This window comes from Rhipicephalus microplus, chromosome 2 (genome assembly GCF_043290135.1).
Source record: "Rhipicephalus microplus isolate Deutch F79 chromosome 2, USDA_Rmic, whole genome shotgun sequence".
Classification (NCBI taxonomy): Eukaryota; Metazoa; Arthropoda; class Arachnida; order Ixodida; family Ixodidae; genus Rhipicephalus; species Rhipicephalus microplus.
The window spans coordinates 191778649-191799974 of NC_134701.1; the positions used below are offsets into that span (position 1 = coordinate 191778649).

A 21326-nucleotide genomic window follows, 5' to 3' on the forward strand; every position below is an offset into this window, starting at 1 on the left:
AAGTAGTTCTGAGACCTGGCTTAGCTCTGTGGTAAAATGCTTCATTGACACCCAGAATGCTTGGGTTCGATTCCAGCTGGGACTCATCGAGTCAACGCTACCGACGTCTCATATTTCTTAACACTCACGCGTTAAAATTGCCCATGTGTGTCCTCGTCGTTCCTGGGTAGATACGAAGTGTTTATCACCCGTAGCACATACCCGCATACCAACGGCACATACCCACCCGTGGGTATGTGCCACTGTCTGACTGGAAGTGTTTGACGACGTACGCGACGGAATTGTGACAATATTCATGTCTTGACATACGCGTCGTATTCGTCAAACCATCTTACCCTCTCATGTCGATTTTCGTTCACGCCAAGTAAATAGGGAACCACAAGAGCACCTAAGCGTAAGCGGCTAGATAGATAGATAGATAGATAGATAGATAGATAGATAGATAGATAGATAGATAGATAGATAGATAGATAGATAGATAGATAGATAGATAGATAGATAGATAGATAGATACGCTCAATGTCGCCGAAGTTCGCTAAGAAATGATTCGCATTTGAAAGAAAACATAAAATAAATTAGGCATGACCTTGAAGCGCACAGACAAAGGGATCCATGGTCTTGCCCTGTTGTCAACGCCCACCCTCGGTAGCTTTTAGCACGGTAATAACCGGTATGAAAGGAGAGAAAGAATAATTGAAGCGTGAAAGAAGTTCCTGCAACTCCACTTATACACCCTTGACGAATTCTAAAAATGTTTGTGGCATGTAATTTGTGAAGCATCATGCACTTACAGGGAGGCTATTCCCTTATCAATCAGAAACTTCGTGGGTCCACTTTATATTTGAACAGTGCGGCTGACTACCGTCAATCCTAAACGCATACCATAGACCAGCTTGCTATTTATATCGTCAGCATTTTTTGTTGATCCCTTGCGGAACATGAGCTTCTCCGAGCCTATGGGCTTTAGCCCCAACGTCATAACTTCTGTTGTTCAACTGCCACAGCAGCATGCTTATTATAACAATGCCAAGTGGACTTGGCAATTCATGGATTGTCACATTATTACTTATCAAGGTGAGATCAGCTCCATACCAGTGCATTACTTTCACACTATTCATGGTCATGGCTTGCCTCATTCCAGAGCACTGTTGCATAAACTGAGAGTCGGCTGTTGTGTAGGTGTGCGAATGCTAATACCGTCATGTATTTCATTGTACCATATTATGTATTGTTTAACTTCTCACCCTACAGAAATCCTAAACAAGGATTGTAGTAAATTATAAATAAATAAATAAATAAATAGAACAGTGTGTGTTGACAGTCCGTTCTGCGCATTTCTGTCTCGTGCGAAACACTTGAGCATGTTGTAGTGCACTGTCCCGCATTGATACTCAGCACGCTTTGCTTATTATGGCATACAAACTCGTGGGGTTCAAATGCGCGACCATACATGGTTACCTTTTCCTTGGACGCTGTAGTTCACGACGTGACCAGGCCAACTGAGCTTCACTGACTTTTGCGCAACGAGTGGATCTGGCCACCCGTTTATAGGCGTTTTTTTGTTTGTTTACTCATGCTCGTCTCAGTCTTTACTTTTCTCTCTTCTTTCCTCTTTCTGTACTTCTACGTTTATCTGCTTTGTCTCTTACCTCATCCCACAGAAATAGGCAGGCGTTGTGCTCCTCCAAGTGGCAGTTGTCATCTGGCTTGCTCTTTCCTTCTTTTCTCTGTGTCCTTGTATATACATGCATGAAAATCAAATAAAAAATAAAAAATAAAAAGTGCATCACACTTCATTTTTGTTTTCAATAAATTAATAACACAAGAGAAATTGCAACTTGAAGCTTGAACTAAGTTCCACGAAGCAGCGTCGCAGCAGACGTAGCGAGAATTCAGTTGGTCTTAGTATAGAAAATCTTTTATTCCGTAGCCTCTCCCTTTCCCGCCCCTCGCTACTAATCATGGCTGCTAAGGAGGACCCGTTCCAGCTTCTCTTGTTACCTACTATACATAGTGCTCGGGCGGGGACCGAGAATGTGTTCTTTCCCCAGGACTGTTTTTTTTAATCTGCGACACATGACAAAGCTCGAGTAAAACAGCTTTGTTGTACTAACTCTGCGTAGCGCGGAATTAAACCATGCGCTGCAGCGTTGGGCGCATCTTGGTAACAAGCTTTGTATTTCAGTGAGCTTCACTCTAATCAAAAACAGCATGCTCGTTAACGTCTATGCTTATAACCCTTCAATCAATCCCTTCTTTTCTCATTTGCGTTTTTTATGTAACCTAATCTATTTGCACTCAACGCTTCGTACGTGGATATTAATCACTTAGCTACTATACACTGCGTAGCAGCATGAAACGAGCGCACGGACTCTGTGCCTCGCGTCCCCTTGCCGCTTCGTTGCGGATAAGTTATCGCCCGATGTTTCCGTTTACACCGTGAAGGCGAGGTTATTTTTCAAACAAGCCGCCGCTGCGTTAAACGCGGCTGTTTGGAGAGCAGCTTGCTTTAAGGTTCGTGCCAGATACTGGCCGTCAATTAGTAATAACGGGGACGTTGGCACCTGCATTAAAACGTAAGTTGACTGACAAAAAGAAGATACAAGGCAGTAGTCTTAGAACCCGGGATTTCACATCCCAAAACCACGATATAATTATGAGAGATGCTGTAGTGGAAGGATCTAAAACTTTTGACCATGTGGTGTTCTTTACCATGCACTGACATCGCACAGTACATAAGCCTCTAGCATTTTCACCTTCATCTAAATGCTACCATCATGGCTGAGATCGCGAGAGAACATGTTCTTGGTTCTTATCTCAAACGGTGTTTTAAACAGGTTATGCAGCAACACCAGTGCTCCTCGAGAACCTTGATGTACTTTCCCTAACTTATGATCACTCATGTGATTAAAAGCATATGCACTAAGTAAAAATCTACCACGCACCTTTGTCTTGTGAAAGTAATTAGTATAGCGTGCCAAATAAAACGAACTTAGTTGCGTACTTTACTGAAGTAAGTATTGATGAGCCGTAATTAGCAGTAAATACATTCCGTTTCATAACTATGGGCGATTAGGCGATATATATTGTAAAACATGGTGAAAGTAGGTACGATTTGATACATCATAAAACATGAAACAAAGACCATTATGACTCATATTAACAATCTAGACAATCTTCATTGAACGCATTGTAATGACAAGCTTAATATGAAAGACCCCTTTGTTCCCTCTTTCATTTCTTTGTTCTTAGTCATTTATAGCTATGCTCGTTAGTTAGGGTTTCGGCAAAGCCCATATTTATCCTGCGGTTTGAAGTAAGCCAGAAATGTTTTACTGTAAATATACTTGACATCACAAGTGAGTGTGAAAATTTAGTGCTTTGCAGGTTTTGGTTTCACTAAACGCGCTTCACTATTACAGGTCGCGGGCACCTCCAGCCATCTATGTTGAAGGCAGCTAGAATGAACAATTTGTTCACTGCAGTGATGGCAAGTGGTCAACTTGTGGAACATTCAAATTTCAATAATCACGTAGTTGTTCCTGCTCCTTGTTTTGGCTGTGTATTGAAATACTGGTCGTTACATTTACCCTAAATACTTCAGGCAAATATTGGTTTCAGCGTTTAACCAAAGATGAAGTTCAACACATCTCGCTAACAAGACCGAAACCACACGTTAAGTTCAGCAATTCTGTCTAGACGTCGCATTACCGAGGCATTATGCACACGTTACCAGCTCATATAGTTGCAATCACATTGGATTGCAACCAGAAACAACAACAAGAGTATCTTTAATGTGTCCCGTGTTAGTGACAGAATGAGCGAAGTATGTTTACTGATAGCACACAAAGAGATCAGCGACAAATCATTAAATCGTTACCCTGTTACTTTAGGCACTCGGTTTGAGGCCAAAACATCAGTTGTATTTACCACTGCAGTAATAAACACTCCTACCCCCCCACCCCCCCTTAACCAGACCAATGGGCTTTCCTGTTGCCACCACTAGATGACCTGCATATGGGCATTTCTTTTCTACATCATCACAGTTAAACGTTTCCGTTCTTTTCATCATGTTTCCTAGAGTAATGTTACATGCACTCTAATTTAATCCTTTACTGTCCCAGCTCTGCCAAAGTTACAAAAGCCCTACCCCGCCTTCATCACCCGCTATATTGGCTGAAAAATTCTTAACCTAAAAGCGTCAACGAGACTTGAATTTCCGCAAGTTTGTGTCGTAATGGCCTAACTGCACCACTCCGCATTGCGCGCTCTGAATCGCGGAAGCTGGAAAGCTGTGACAGACGCAACACAGTCGATTGTGACCACCGCGCTTTCTAAACAATGTGCACGCACAGCGCCAGCGAAAGGAGCTCGCGTTGTGCACATTTTTCTGGCCGAGCGCTCCCAACAGCATTATGCAGCTCCTCCAGACCACGAACCAGCACGCTTCGCTTCACCGCGCCGAGCGAGGAGAGAGCCGTTACGCGAAACGACCACGATTAGTCGTTCGCACTCGAGAGCTCAGATTTATAGTTCGCTAGCCGGAGCCAAGTGCCGCTGAGCACTAAAGACTCCGAAACGCTTACACCAGAACGCCAGGGCTGAGAGAGAAGTTGGGGAAAGGCAGAGAATGGAACTACTGCTGGCAACAAGCTAAGTTATGGGGAGAAGATCGTTGCCTAAAGACGGACTGAGATGATGTGCCAAACGGGGTGCTGAAAAAATGTCTTCAATTTCCTTCTCTACTCACATGGGGCATGTGTGCCCTTTTTTTTTTTGAATGACAATTTACGAAATGCCGCAATCACTCAGCTCAAACTGACGTTGTGGCAGGTGTTTTTTCACACCGACTGCTTCTGCGTTGGAACGTAGAGTGTAGAGAATCCGTATAGTTCGACTTTGAGCTCGCTCGTGCTCAACCGGTGTACTCACATTCCAGAAAAAATAAAAATTGTTAAAGGAAAAGACTGAAGGTTGTGTAAATGTCTTCCACCCTAGCACACACCTGCAAGTTGGTGAAACGCCATCTTATCACGAAAGGCTGAAATCGTTTAGGATCACGGGGAAGCTATGATGACTCGTTCAACGTAAAATTTAAAAAAAGACAATAATGAATAAAAAAATATCAACAAGTACGATGTCAAGCTTTTATGGGAGCCAAAAGAGGCAATGATCGTTATGGACATGGCAGGCGAATCACTCTACCTTGGATGGCACCTCACATTGTAGCAAGCCGGCTGCCTACAGGCTGATTAACCTCCCTGCTGTTTTTTGTCTTCTATTTTCCTTCCTTCCTTTGACTGCCACTCCTTACAGTCGAGGAAGCACTGAGAATATCTTCTTTTTCATTGTACCTAAGCTGCAAGGTGTCTACATGGTGTACTCTACAGACACACTTGCAGCTAACGATAATACCATGGCTTCAATAAAATACGAGTGTCAATACCATAAGCTTTATGCCAGTGTGTTGATGTCACTCTCCGTTACTCCATTTCGTTCGCAAGCGTTTCAGTATGTGAACAGCACGCAATTCTATAGCACTCGACAAAACGAAATGTTGTTACGTGTGCATGAGTGAACGAAATGTTTTAGCCGAAAAAAAATATTTTTTTCTTATCACGCTCTCTCCATCGTGCAATGTGGGGAGCTTACTAATCCCAACGCGAATGGTGTTCCCACCAAAAAGGAGCAGAGAAAGTTCCCGGTTATCATTAGACTTGATGTTCATATTGCCAAGTATGCCATATTAGGTGAAACTGGAGCAAGCTTTTCAGAATAAACTACGCTCCCCCGACCATTCGGAGTTTGTAAGGAATGTTCGATTGACAGGACAGGCTCCTACAGCGTGTGGTCTTTTTTTTTTTTTTTGTGCTGCGAAGTCTTTTCTTACAGTATTCAGTTCATCTAACTTGTCCTCTTTCTATACATCAATGTTTTATGAGTCATATTGACCGTTCACGAGTGAATTTCATGAAAACTAAGGACATTCAATACAAGCTAATCTACCTTTGTTTAGACATAATATAAAAAATTTGACACCAGCGAATACTAACTATGCAAACTTTTACATTACTTGTCAAAAATAAAGAAAGAGTATGTGTATCATAAAAACACCAAGGTGGTTCTGACGTCCATATGCTGAATTGCACATTCGTTTATGTTCTTATTCTTTGCACAAAAAGTTCCGTGCCTTAGTCATTCCGGTATCCTTTCTTCGTAGCAGCGTTTTTTTTTTGTGCCAATTCAAACACAAAATTAAAGACACAAATGCTTGAGGGAAGTTTTGTCAGCATTGTAGTTAATGTCTTGCGTATTTAATTACTCTGGTGTCGTATATGAACCGTAAGCAAGCACTAATGCGAAAGCCTTCAAAAACCACAAACGTGCACCCGACATACTTAAGTCATAATCATCAGGTTGGTCTCGCTCCAGCTTCTGTTGCAATTTGCAGGTCAATTTTTTTTAATCTCTTCATTTGAAATTAGAAACTCGAGCGAGGTTTCAATAATTCGTTTCGCATGACTCGGGCGAGAACCCAGTCCTCGCGAAAAGGTGATTAAGTGTAAATATGGCCGCTCGTGCCTTTTTGTGCCCGTCTCGCAAGGGAACCGCTAACCTCACCATTCCATGTGCGCGAGGCAATTTAATTTAAATCGGTGCATGATATCCAAGGTGCCTTCCTTGAAAAAAAGAATTGAAGAAGAGAAAACGAAGTGCTTATACAACCGAGAACGTCAAAAAACTACGTTAGGAGTGCGCTGCAGTGCCAGCAATCAGTGTAATGAACACCGTGCACGAAGCTCGCTTTCCGAGGGTGAAGATCAGAACTTTTTATATGGAGCAGGAAGCTAAATATGGCCGTCGGCACACTGCTTTCGCAGACACGGAAGTTGACCCTGCCGCCAGCAACGTTCGTGGATATTGCTGCGCTGGAGTAGCAACCTGAGCTTTCTGTCCAGCGTTGTGTGTTTAGAGAATACGGACAACGAAATTATAACGAACATTTGAGTAAGGGCATCTCTAAGTTAGAGGAGGGAGTTGAACGTAGGCAAATGTTTTCTTTAAAGAGTACTTCCTTACTTACATAGGCGCTAGCTTTCCCAATGCACGACTAATTACTTGCTGTAAGTTTTACGAAGGACTATCAATTTATTGTGTTGTGAAAACTTCAAAAAAAATTATTCTACCTCCACATCTTTCTACTGTGTACTTTTTTTTGTTTCCGTAACGCTAACACACCGTGTTCGAGATTTGTGTGCCATAAGGCATCCTGTACTGTTTCAGCCATGCCGTTCAAAGTTTCAGGTTATCCGCGTGCACTGTCTGAGCTTAAGGATCCGACTCCGTTGCAACACAGAGTTGTAAATCTTTAATAATATGTGGCCTCTTCAGGCAGCAGGTAAATGCGTTTATTATTTGCGAGGTACAAGTCTATTGCTCACAGGAGCTGTTTAAAGAAAGCGTAGTGCATGTGTTTGAAGCACTGATATATGAATATGAATATGTAGCATGGTTAATTAGGATGACTGCAAGCAAATTGTGACCTCCTGGGTTCCTTAACATGCATGTCAGTTTAAGCGGTAGACGGTCCACTTCACGTTTCTTGGGTGACAGCCCTGCTGCTTCATAAAAGCGAAAAGAAAGTTGGCGCCGCAAGTCTGGTGTTAAAGCTCAACCAGGTTGATGCCAGCGTCTCTGAGGTCTGTCAGGGCCACAAATAAAAAATTGTACACATATCCCGGAAAATTGCCCGAGGTTTTCGCTGATGATACAGTTACTGCATATCGCAGCTGGCGAGTCCGGGCTGACGTGTCCTCAGTTTATGAGCGGGTTGTTCACGTCTTTTTTCCATGCACCTTGAGTAAACACCGCGGAGGAGCACAGAAGCCAAGCAAGGCCTTTGTGTTGTGTTACATTTGTGGATGCCACATGGTCGAAGTTTCCGGAGCCCTCCCCTACGACGTCTCTCAAAATCACATCGTGGTTTTGAGTCGTGAACACCAGATATTCTCTATTTTCTGATAATGCACTTGCCGATGTGGTGGTTTGTGCTAAAAAACTAATAACGGCTGTTTGTCAACCACTTTGCAAAAAACGTGTGTTGAGTAAGAAGGAGTAGTATTTGTTCTTTGACTTATAGCTCTCGCGTAAAGCTGCCGTGTTCCAATGGTTTCAGTAATATGAGGCTGTACTTTTGTTCATGTACTCATTTGCAGACTACTTTTCTTTCTTCTTGAACGTTAATAAAGCAGTGTAAAACAATACAAACAAGGTAATGCAATGCAATAATAAAAAGCACACAACAGTAATGACATCGTAACGAGCAACTATCCGGAAAATGAGATTTAATAATGCATACAAGCATGACAATACCTCACTTTCTGAACCAAAAAAAAAATAGAGAGAATGAGAAAGAGATAGGCACATGAAAGGCAGGGAGGTCAACCAGGTTTTACCCGGTTTGCTACCCTACAAGGAAAAAAGACGAAAAAGAACAAAGAAGTTTTCCAATGTTGATGCTTTCGCACGTACACCATAAAAGAATCTCGAAACAGAGGATAGTGAACTTGTTTTCTTCAAGGCTTAAACTACCAGTTCTAGTCTTTGTAGAAGTAATACCAGTTCCAGCTTTGAGCAAGACAAACTTAGTTGTCGAAACGTCGCCTCGAACACACCATCTCTGTTTACGGATTTCGTCAGCGCAAACTACTATCTGGCCCTTCTGGTCGTTTTCGAATTGACAGTCGCACAAGTAGTTTGGCATTAGGAAGTTCGGAGACTTTACAGAAGATTTCCAACGCTTTGGGAAAACTAGTGATTTCAACACTTTCTAAAACTTATTAAAACTGTTGCTTGCAGCGTAGTTCAATAACAATAATATCTGGCGTCTAACATTCCCAAATCTCAATATCATTATGAAAGACGCTGTATAGTGGCGGACTCCGGAAATTAATACCCACTTGGGCTCTATAACGTCCACCTAAATTGAAATCACGGGCCTCAAACATTTTCGCTTCCATCGAAACTACAATCGCTGCAGCCGGAATTTGATACAGTGGCCTTCGGGTTAGCAGTCGAGTGCCATAACGACTAAACAACCGTGGCCGGGCGACAGCCTGAGTGACTTGTAATATAATGCTTCCGGCAGAAATAAAGAATGCGCCGCATTTTCCGTCTCACACATTCATATCACACTCGGTACAGTTTTAGGCTCTTTGTTGCCCAGACCGTCCGCCGTTATGGAGCAGTAGTTAAGGTGCTCGGCTGCTGACCTGGAGGTTTCGGGTTTGATCACGGTTGGGGGGGGGGGTCGCATATCGATGGAGGGGAAATGGCCAAGGCTCGTTCGCTGAGCGATCCCAGTGCACGTTAAATAACAACAAGTGGGTGAAATTTCCGGAGCCTCCCGCTACGGCGTCGCTCATAATCAAGAGGTCTTGTGATGTATGTCCCCAGATATTATTCTTCAGTTGCCTAGATGGTGATTCACTTATTCCTATTGGGAAATAGGTAACCCCTCAATCAGCTTTGCCAAAGCTAATTGTAAAACTTGTCACAAACATATTACTTCGCTAAAAGAACGGATATTTGTTGGGATTGCCTAAGTAAGCTATTCACGCAAGTTTACACACACGGTATACGACTGTTTCTTTTACGTGAATGCAAACTGAGAAGGGAAAGTATGGGTCTAGTAAGTTTGGGTCTAGTAAGTCGGTTGATCTAGAATTAGCCAGGGACATACAGGAACCGACAATTGACATGCTCCGGGTTGGTGCGAAACGCAATCTGCCGTAACTAAGTGTCTGGTGCGTTCTACTGGGTGGCGTGTTCAGTTACCGGCACCACTACGCGGGTGCTTAGACATTGATCTGCGGCCACTCCGAATTTCCTGCGAAACACAAACCTCAAAACATATCGTCTGGCTGCTATGGCGATGCCTGTAGCTCACGCCAAACGTTGATCACTGCAAGTGCGGCACAATAACCGATAAACAATACTGTTTTATGCAAGAATAAAAGCTTCAGCTAGTTAATTTTCCTTCATCACATTCAGCGTATAAGTAGAAAGATCAGAGCACAAACACAGCGCTGTCATCCACCTACTATTTATTTTGCAGAAGAGACAAATATATTTGTCTACAGAAAACGATCAGTACAATCCTGATCCGGACGTATACAGTGAAGTCACCTTAGGCACGTGGCCAAGATTGCCGTATAACTCGGTAAACCCGGCATTTTTCATCAGTGTGGTGTAGGCACGGCACATGTCGCAGCTAATCCGTGAGATAATAAAAGTGGAACAAACGCTCAAACTTTGGTGACAACTGCGTAAGCACTACATCCGTGGCCCTGTCTGGGTAAGCGCTCATCCGTGATTGCTCGTCCGGGTCGTAGGATAATGGGCACGTACTCAAACTGATTCGACTTGACGGCATTGTTTACTGTGTGTATAGATTTTGTTCTCGTCCAAAACATTTGTTCTCATCCAAAACATTTTTCTATACAAACTGTATACAGAAACACTAGCTGCAAAAGCCTTGTTGAGCACCAAAGGTGTCCACAAATTTCACCTCTGTGAAGTACCAGAAACTATAGAACATTGCTTGATTAGTTGTAAGGACACCATCCTCTTTTGGAGCGTCCTATGAATGGTTTTTCAAAAGATTGATTGATTGATTGATTTGTGGGGTTTAACGTCCCAAAACCACCATATGATTATGAGAGACGCCGTAGTGGAGGGCTCCGGAAATTTTGACCACCTGGGGTTCTTTAACGTGCACCTGGTTTTTCAAAAGAACCTAGATTTTAATTCTCACAGCGCAAATTATCTGTTACCACCCTAAAGCATTGGTAGGCCTTGTTCATGCTCTGAGAAGTGGACATGCAGAGTTACGGAAAACTCGTCTGTTAGAAAGGCACGCAAAACCAATGATGTAATCATTGTCTGATACGAAGACTGTACAGCTAAAAGACTTATGAACAGCTATAGTTTCAGCCAAATTGGTGTAGCCAGTTCGTGTGAAGTACTGCTCATATAGCCTTTTAGAACGCAGTGTTGTCTGAAGTTTGTTTTGTAACACCTATTGTGCGTTTACGAAGGTGGCCTTAGTTACGTCGTACGCTATGCATAAACAAAACCTCATTTCTAATAAATACACTATGAAATAAACTAAGAAGTACCATGGTTCTGTGGTAGGATGAGAACTGCCACGCAGACACTGCAACCTGGGTTAAAGTTTCACGTGAACAGAAGTTCATTTCATTATTGTTTATTTTCTTGCAATATATGACATTCGTACAGCGTTTTTTTTTCGAAGAATAAACAGTGACGAATATTGACGCATGAACGCGAGAAGAATGAGCAGCTGCTGCATCTACACACTTTTATGGTGTCATTTACGCGCTGATATTTAGGGAATTGCTTGATATACGTCTCGAACGGGCCCCCGTTTCGCATATAGAGAACATAGAGCAGAGTTTGGTGTTTGTAAAGAGGCTCCCTTAATCGAAACGACGACTATTCGATAAATAACCGCAGCACACAATCTGCCAAGGAACATGGGGAAAGAACGACCACTGACGGGGCCCATCAGCTAAGAGTATGGCGGTCATTTATACGCCTCATAGATGCATGCCTCAAACAAATGCACAGCGAAACGAGTGCCGAGTACCGTAGCCCCGGCTTTATGAGAGAAGATATCAGGCTCTGCCCATCGCAGAAGCAATGGCCACCTTCGGGATGCACAGGTGGTTTCTTGCCTATAGTCAATTCCAACAGATAGAAGCAACTTTCGGCTTTATATCACGATATGTGTCAAGCAACCACGCCTCGGACACTTATCCGGTTAGCGGGGCGTGTTGCAGGTTCATTATTTCACAGAAGGCTTTACGTACAAAGTGATGGATGGAAACAAGGAGGGAGAACAGCTGAACACGTAGACTTTCATGTGTTCTCAGGGGTCTGTAAGCTACAACGAGTCGGCAACGTGGAATGCGTTCAATGGGTTTAGACGAAAAGCCACGCCTTTTTTAGACATTCGCTTAAACTGGCTTCAACAGACGCAAGGTCCCATCAACTGTGTCATTCCGATTTCCCTTTCTACACCACATATAGAGTACAGGCATATAGAGTACATATATGTCATGGTGACCTAACCATGCCTAGTGTGCAAATGATGGTCATTGTTGTGTAACCGCGAACATTAAATGTCTGTGAAGATTCTGAAAACATTTTCGCCCTGTCCCGGGGCCTTGACTTTGACGTGGTACCTTTCCTCGTTTGAAATATTACGCCACACGCAAGTTTTTTCGACATAAAACGTGTGAGCACAGACTCTTCAGTGGTAGTAATGGCTCGGAGAACAATTCTTATGGTATTCGTAATGAAGCACATGGCGCTTGTAAAGTAATCTGGTTAGCGTATATAATTGAGCGAGACTAACCTCTTTCACTGCTGCCTATATACCACCTGAGCATGCGGGTATTTTGTTCATTATTTTTCATCGAGACATCACTTCAAAATTTTCAACAATACTGCATTTAGAAAGGTTTTTATAACAGAATCCCACGTACCGCTTTTTCGAAGTCTGTGCTTTTTGTCAGCAGCAGCCGAAACCTGATACTTGAGTATTTTCGCAACAAGTAATCTCACATTAGCTTGGGTTAGCAGTACGCCAGTACAACAAAAGAAGATGTGAATGAGACAGATAGAATCGCGGTTAAATAAATTGCAGGCTGTATTTTACTGCAGAACTTGCACGTCACCGATAGTATCATTTCACTATAGGGCTCCACTCAACTATCAGTGCAGAGAGTATTACACCCTGCTTAACAAAGTATTTAGGAGGGCGTGAGACTTTTAAACTCAGTTTCAACAAAACTTAGTTGTATAGCTGCCGTAACAAAAGATGTGGCTAAAAAAATTCGATGTAATTCCCAAGCCAAGTAGAAAGATTTTATTAGTACTAAAAATCATTGCTTTATAGAGTTCATTGTTTTTATTTTGCTTTTCCTAGTTTTTCTCCATTTATACTTTTTCGATAGAAACTACAGATTGTGGAGTATTACGATTTTGTACAACTGTAGCTTTACACAAGTACAACTAAACGTCTGAACTCACTATAAAGAAAGATTTGACACATTTTAACGTGATAGGCTGCTGTAAAAGTGGGTATTTAAGAATGCTAAAAAAACATGGTCGCTCCCTTCACCATAGGAATCGAAAATACACGACAAGAAAACATCTCCTTACAGAAGTAGTTTAATGCACAGTGATATAAGAGAGCTACAGCTACAGAACCGCTTAACGCTGAAGCATTCACGCTAACGCTTAACCATACATCCACATCATGACTACTAATGTCCATAATTAATAATTGAACAAACACTTGAGGTCATAAATGCTTGTAGTAGCTGTAGTAGTTAATGGTGAGATCGGAACCAGAGAAAGGGATGTGACAGCATGAAAAGTGTGACTGATTGAACGCCGAACTTGTGCCAAGGTTACCCGCTCGCATGATGTTTGATTTCTTGAACACCACTGCCATAGAGAAACACAACACGTGTCATGCCATCCCTTAGGCCGGTCACGATTATTCGCTGGGCGAGCATAAGTGGCTAATGCATAGCTACATCCAGAAGAAACAGGTGCACGTTCCAGAGGCTGTAGAGCTATGTTTGGTATGGATGGATGCCATGAGCAACGCTGACACTGGTGGTAAGCTCAGTGCTGAGGGGTGCGTTAAGGCGTTGACAAGATTGAGCTTTTGATGTTGAAAACATGCCGAATGGGGCAGACGCTCAAAAACTGTGTGTTGAGGGAACCAATTACAGATGCCACGGTCATTAATGCACAACTGAAATTGACAAGAGCGCTGTGAGAGTACAGTGGTAAATATAAAAGACGTATTTCGGAAAGCGTACAAAATAAGTGACCGTGGCGCAATGAATAGCGTACCCTGCATCTGCAGTCGTGGACCCAAATGTGTCGGTTCGAGTCCCGTTGACGGAACTTTTCTTGTCTCCCGATTGTGCGCGACGGAAATCGTACGTAATGAATTGTGCGCGACAAAAACTAGCGTGGCGGAAATACGTCACTGGAGTTTTCGACGACCCTGGCTTAAAACATTTTTGTGTTAAAATGCAAGTAGACCTAGGCTACTCACTCAAGAACCAGTCATCTCAATTTCACTAATTAACACATGTCAGAATTTCTCTTTGCTTTTGTCTTATATTTCCAATTCAAACCCACTTTCCGTGTCAACGTTTCGAAGAGAAAAGCACAGAAAATATTTTTCAAACCACAGGCATACTCAAGAACAATAAGTACTTTAAAAGACAAGGACATTCTCTATGGTTATAAAATATCTAAATGACTTTTTGGGCGAGTCGGTGCTTGCATTGCTGAGGAACACTTCACTGCGACGCAAAAAAAAAACATTTAGTGAAAAAGAAAAGGGGGCGGGGGCAAAAAAAGAAAGTACATTTACTTTCTTGAGCGCCGAATGGCGCTTTACTTTTTTTTGTTTTATACCCCCCCCCTTCTTTTATTTTTTCACAAAATGTATTTTGCTCAACAGTCAAGTGTAGCTCAGAAATTCGCTATTTTCCCAAAGTAACAAAATCTATTTTTTTTACGAAATTTTCACATGTTACAAGCCATGATGAACGACAAGGAATGCTCTATCAAGGCGATGAAGATGACGATTCAAAATAGCACTCCTGCTGTTGCTATTGTTCCAATTTAGCAGAAGCATTCTGTGTACTCCGTGTGCATACCGCAAATATATTTCTTTCTTACGTTTTGTCATTCTCCCTTCATGTGGATTCTGTGGAGGTGCGGGTACCAAAGGCGGTATTACGGAGCTCTGCAGCAGCCGCCTCTTGGTTTCTTCCGAGATGGCAGAGCAGCAACAACAACACAAATGCTATTTTGAATCGTCATCTTCATCGCCTTGTTGGGGCATTTTTTATTGCTAATCATGGCCTGTAACAATACCATAGTTCTGCCGCATGTTTTATCGCAATGCAGTCACATATTATCATGTTTCGTCTTTTACAGGAAGAAACGCACCTTGATACATGCACAAATGGCAGAGGAAATAACCTCGTGAGCCTAGAGCATGTGTGATAAAGAGAAAGTTTCATAATTTACAATCAACAGTGGAAAGCTGTGCAAATAATCCTTTAATAAAGCACAGCATATATATTACTGCGGTAGGGAAAAATTGTTGTGCAGGGAATGCCGCTGGAAGCCATCGTTTCAACGTGTGCACTGTCTTCGTTGCTGCCTCGACGAAGGCAGCACTACTTAACGAAACGTCACTCGAGCAAAGTTCCTTAATCAACAATCTTTATTCGCTTCGTGTGCATATATCGTTCGGCGGATTTCCACCATAGAGTAACATAGTTTACTATGTTACTCTATGCTTCCACAGTACTTCAACATATAGGCTTTCTCACTGTACAAGACTGCTTCCGGTTTTGTGCACTGACGTAGCGATTTTAGGATGGGTGGGGAAGAAAAGCCTTAGCGAGTAGCCCGTTCAATTACAGGAGTTTATTTCTTCTTCCTGGCTAAATATTTAAAAGATATTTTCATTGAAGCTACGCATAACATCGCAAGAGTTACTGTTTAGCTTCAAGCGCCTTCTTCTTAACTGAAAGTTGGACAAAATATTTTCATTTGCCCGGCACAAGTCGAGAAAAAAATGGCAGCGTATCCACGGAGTGAATGATGGAGAGTGGGGTGAAGCATCCGTCCGTCCATTCGTTCTTGCTTCCGTCCGTCCATGCGTCCGTCTGTGTGACCGTCCGTGCGTCCATTCGCCCGTCCGTGTGTACGTCTGTTCGTGCGTCCGCACGTCCATCTGTGCGTCCATCCCAGCGTTCGTCCATGCATCCGCCCCTGCGTCAATCCGTCGGTGCAGCCATCCGTGAGTCCGTCCATGCATCTGTCTGTGTGTCCGTTCGTTCATCTATTCAACACTCCAAGTACCACCATTTCACATCTTTTTATCATATATTCCGCATATGCACCGCCATTCAGCAGACATTCCAAGGACTAAACGAGAGGTCGCACACGCACACTTTTTTACGGCTTGCGCTTCGTGTCTACTTCCCACCTTCAACCACCTCGAGTGCATGGTATGTACTAGTTCACTGTATTCATGTCACGGCGGCCCAACGCTCGCTAGAAGGAGGAGGAAGCAACAAAAGGGAGAAGGCAGGGAGGTTAACCAGAAAGACATCCGGTTGGCTACTCCACCAGAAAGACGAGAAAGAGGGGAGAGAGGGAAAAGAAAAAAAAAGGGTGAGGAAGAGACTGACAGTAATTTCACTGCAGCGTGTAGAACTCTACCGCATGTCAGAGCCGTTCATACAAGCCTGTCTTTCTCAGGAAACACAGCGGGGCTTTCACTGCCTTGTGGGCTGTCGAGGCATGTGGACGTTGCTGTAATAGCACCTGCACAGAAAGAGGCCGATCATCCAGTCGCTGCATTGCGTTGGCAAGTACTTGTCTATCTGAGGCAAATCGAGGACAATGGCACAGCAGGACCAGACGTTTTTTTCAGTATAAACACGTGGGAGTGGCCGCAACGCAGTGATCTGTGTTTTGGAGGATCAAATAAATGTTTATCCAATGCAATCTTCACTAATTGCATGAAAAAAGGAGAAGAAGTGGAATAAGGGAAAGTAAAGGAGAAGTTTGAATAAAATGACGGATTATTGTAAGAGTTAGAAGTTTTCATCATTGAATATTTATGAGAACAATAATGTAATCAGTTCTTGGTCAGTCCTCCTGAGTAGGTATGAGCCATACTTAAGGCATCATCATCATCATCATCATCACCATCGCGGATGACACCCGTTAATCAGAGATTATGTCTGTTTGATGTGTTAGATCCTGTAGCCACGCTGCATTTAATACTTGCGATTTTGCGCCAGCTGACTATACTGCAGGTAGCTTAGGTTTCAAATCTTAAACATCAATCAAGCTGATTGCGAGAGGTACGAAGAAGCAGGCCAGTATTTCATCCCTCTACGAGAGGCGTCAAAAGGCAGGTAAGTAGCAGAGGCGATAATGGTGGTGTTGCGAGCTTTCATTGACGCCTTTAGCAGTGTCGCGGAAGGTATTGTAGACCTCCATTAAAGGCGGGCACTGACGAGCCATTGTAGTCACGCTTAGGTTCACACGCTGTGGCCATTTATACATAGTACCGCACAAACATCGCAAAAGTAGGAAGCGAAAGGAAGTCGTACAGTTGGACGGTGCCTTAATGAAAGGCACCATGCAGGCTTGATTGACAGGTTTAGTTAGTTCGGGGGTCATAACGCCAAAGCAGTATACGCAAGCTATCGGAGGCGTTTTAGTGCACCACTACGCATAGTTTAGACCACCTTGGTTTCCTTATTGAGTCATGACATCGAAGAGTACACGAGCCTCCAGTATTCCCTCTCTCTATGTCTTCTGTACAACCCATATTTACCCACCGTTACGCTGTTAGCAAACGATTTTTTTTTAGCAGGTTAACCTCCCAGCGTTTTATTTTTACCTATTTCGCTCTCTCTGCCTTCCCCAATGCGTGACCACGGCGGTACGAATTGAACGCGCTTGTTTCGCGTCAGCAGCTGCAAATCATAGCCACTGCGCTACGGTGGCAGGGTATGAGAATGGCTGGCTTGCGTATCCAGCAGGTACAAGCCAATTTTCAGTATCTCTGACTGATATGTGCGGTTTAATATCTCAATATCATCATAATATTATGAGAGATGCCGTAGTGGAGGGCTCCAGAAATTTCGACCACCTAGGGGTTCTTTACCGTGTACCCAAACCTTGCCGTATCTCTGCCAGCTGCGTTATAACAGCGTCATAAACGCATATGTTGGGCATCTGAGCATCCTCGGCTATCCATTAACACTACTTGAGCTTTTGATCAGCAGCTCCAAATAAAAAAAAACTTTCGTATTGTTGATGAATATCGTACTTCAGCAAAAGGGAGGATTTAACAAAAGTAAGAAAAAATATATATTTCCATACAATGGAGTGAATCGAGACCCTGATCTTCACAAAGCGTTGTACGCAGAATCATTTCGCATGTTCCGCAGTAACGGCATGCTCTGGCAACTAGACTGCACTCGCTACACGTCTTAGGTGAGCCCGATTAATAAAGCACGTTTTTTTTATTTTCCCTTTTGGTTTAAATCGGTTTTTGCACCTAAACCCTGTCAGAAATGCTCAGCGCAAAACAACGCGCTTCATTGTTTTAGAAGGTTCGCGATTATTGTAGATCAGTGTGTTAAAATTGGGTTCAAGACGGAACACTTGATACTATGTCAGGGCTTGCGCGACGACTAGTCATAAAGCTAAAGTATTCAACGAGACTTTTATAAATGCCGACACAGATTAGCACCTGTCACTTAATTGATAACCAACGCTCTGTCTGCCGCTATCAGTGCCAGTGTGTATCACTGTAATCTGGCTTTCCATTAACCAGCCACAAGTTAGCCTAATAAATAGTTTCGTCTTGAACCTACAGTCTGCATCCGCCTTCTCTGTCCCGACCCCGCGACCATACCAAAAGCGTGCAGTGAGCGAGTGGACGACAATACGACATCTTCAATTAACGAAGCACTGTTGGCGCTTTCGTGTATTCTTTGGTTTTAGAAACAAAACTTGATTAAAGTCTTGGTGTATGACCCTCTCGTCCATGTAGTTGAAAATAGTGGGCCTGCTCCTTCACTTCCTTGAAGCCAGTGTAAAGGAAAATCAAATAGCCGATCAGGGAGGCTTCTTAAGATAAGTGAACCGTGAATTAAAAGTACAGCAAGCGAAACCGAAATTCCAGGAAATAATAAATTATGTAATAATAATATAATATGATCTGGGCTTCAATGCCCCCAAACAAAGACATGCTTAATTCCCGGAAACTGCTCTGTGTCATATCCCTGTGAGCCCCTCCTGTTACAACCCAGCTTTTTTTCTCAAAGGACACTTTGCGGCAGCACAGAGTCATTTTCCTGGTGCTACATTTTCCCTTAGTTCTCTTCTACATCTTATTGCTCTTGATATACAGTTTCTACAAATGCAGAGGTCAGCGTGCAAATCCTTTTCTAGTACTGCATGTAGGCTCTATCATAATATACGCAGCTCTGTTGACAACAAAAAGCCAAGCCTCTTTGGTGTGCCAGTTATGGTGCTCGAATGCAAACCCTAAGGACTCGGGAATCAATACCAGAGGCAGTGACTCCGTTTCGATTGGGGAGAAATGCTAGCGACCCGTTAGTGTGAAATAATTTAAAAGCAAGTTAAACAACACCAGATGGCCAAAATTTGCGGAGGCCTCCATCACGGCATTACTCAAACTCGCAGCGTAGTATTTAGGCTAAAACACTAACAGTTATTAACCATAAGCCAATCTATAGGCGCTTTATTTTCATCGTGGCAGCACAGGGTGCTGCACACAAAGCCCATCTTGAATGCTGATCACTGTTCAACGAATGTCACGGCTTGCGCCAGAATACTTCGCAGGCTGACGACTCTCGCTGCGTCATTCGCGTAACACTCACGAGCACCTCATTTGAATACTCGTTTACATCCAAAAAAGGCGGCAGTCGTGCGAGGCCACCATAATGGTGCTCGTAATTGGTTTCCGAGACGAATTAGGCATTCGCTGACCCGCACTGTACAAATCCTCTCCGTACAGACACTCTCGGAAATTGCTTTAGTTCACTGTACCTGTAGTTCGTGCAGGCAGGTTCGCCGAGATCGTTTGGTTGCCGTTCCGGCTGCTTGAATTTTTCGTACCGCGTAGTCCGCATTCAGTCTTTCGCAGCGTTATTCAACGTTGCCTCAATTTATGCAAGTCTCGCAGCCCGTTTTGCATCCGGAAGGCTTTGGTTAATGTATCATAATGACGGTTTTCAAGACCGCCGACATTTACAGATGTTTCATCATCTTCTCTCATTCGAGAATGCCTCAGTTGTTACGTTCCGAAAGCGTTGTAATAATTTTAGGACTTCCTTTATTTGTAGCAGTGACGCACATTGCATGTCGCCCCTTCTTTACAGGAGAATTCTCTCCGCGTAGCGTTTGTTGCCATATAATACACTCAGCAAGCACTTTTTTTTATCTTCATACGTTTTCCATTATCTCTCCCACCTTTACTGCCTTCACTTAGCTGGGAATAATAAAGCGGTAATGATCATGGTTTATCTGACTGCATTTTGTTTTGAATTTCTTTTTCCGAGTTTATACTTCAATATTATCAATATTTCTTAGTACATGATCTGGACTTATGAAAAGACCTGTGAACTGCTGTTATTATCACACATGACGCCGAAATGACCAACTGAAATATATTTGGCAACTAGTTACGATTAACAGATGTGCCATTATATTAACGATGATGCGCTATATTTAACTGCAAAACTTAACATTTGTGTCCTGAAGGAAAGACTGTAAAAGTGTGCTATGACAACAATCCTATCAGCGGAGCGGAGTTTGAAAAGCCAAAATGTGCCCTCTTACATGTGCTGGGAGTGAATGCCCTAGCAGTAAAGTGGTAGAAGCCAGAGAAAAAAAAACAGAAAATTTAGGAGAAAAAATAACTTATCCACAACTGCGACAGATATTTCCACTACACTATTATGCATAGTGCCACACTGGGTGATAGACATACAACAAAAGCTTATATAAACAACACTTCAGCTTGAAAGCTACTGTCTACCGACGAGTGCTGCGTTGGGCCCTGACACGCAGCCACACTCATCGATCACAGGGAGCTTCTGTCTATAGGAAATGTAGTTTTGTATTTTGGAAATGGGTGTATACGTGTGATGCACGATCTAAGTGAAGCCTTTGACAATCCATAAAAACATCAAAAGGTAATATATATATATATATATATATATATATATATATATATATATATATATATATATATATATATATATATATATATATATATATATATATATATATATATATATATATATATATATATATATATATGCTGGACTTCTGGACTTTCAGCAGATGCTTTTAACCATGGATGGTAGCTGGATGATGTGACAGACCGACAGATAGAAAGACAGAGACAAAAATTTCTGCCTGCAAGTATCTTACGAAAAATCATCGTCCTTTAAAAACATGCTTGACGTTGGGCTAAGTTTTATTTATTCATGTAGCTAACACTGCCGATTTTTATTCCAAGTCGTCGGCAAGAGTGGTTACATATATACACATTTGTTAATATTACACTTTACAATGCAATAAAATGACAGAAAGTACTTATAACAAAAACACTGCGTCAAGGAAAAATTATA

General features: G+C 42.7%; 1 protein-coding gene and 1 long non-coding RNA gene across 5 annotated transcripts in view; one reads left to right on the forward strand and one right to left on the reverse strand.

Annotated features, from left to right (window-relative positions):
* LOC119169629 (cell adhesion molecule Dscam1-like) overlaps positions 1-21326 on the forward strand; it is a 138265-nt gene that overhangs the window by 61565 nt on the left and 55374 nt on the right. The gene's annotated exons all lie outside the window — the stretch shown is intronic.
* LOC142796470 (uncharacterized) overlaps positions 1-21326 on the reverse strand; it is a 72321-nt gene that overhangs the window by 42978 nt on the left and 8017 nt on the right. For 2 of the 4 annotated variants that reach the window (XR_012893860.1, XR_012893858.1), the window contains exons 2-3: positions 16382-16464; positions 1650-1734 (exon numbers count right to left, since the gene is read on the reverse strand). This is a non-coding gene — a long non-coding RNA (uncharacterized LOC142796470). The remainder of the gene's footprint in view (positions 1-1649; positions 1735-16381; positions 16465-21326) is intronic. The other 2 variants (XR_012893861.1, XR_012893859.1) reach the window with 1 other exon arrangement.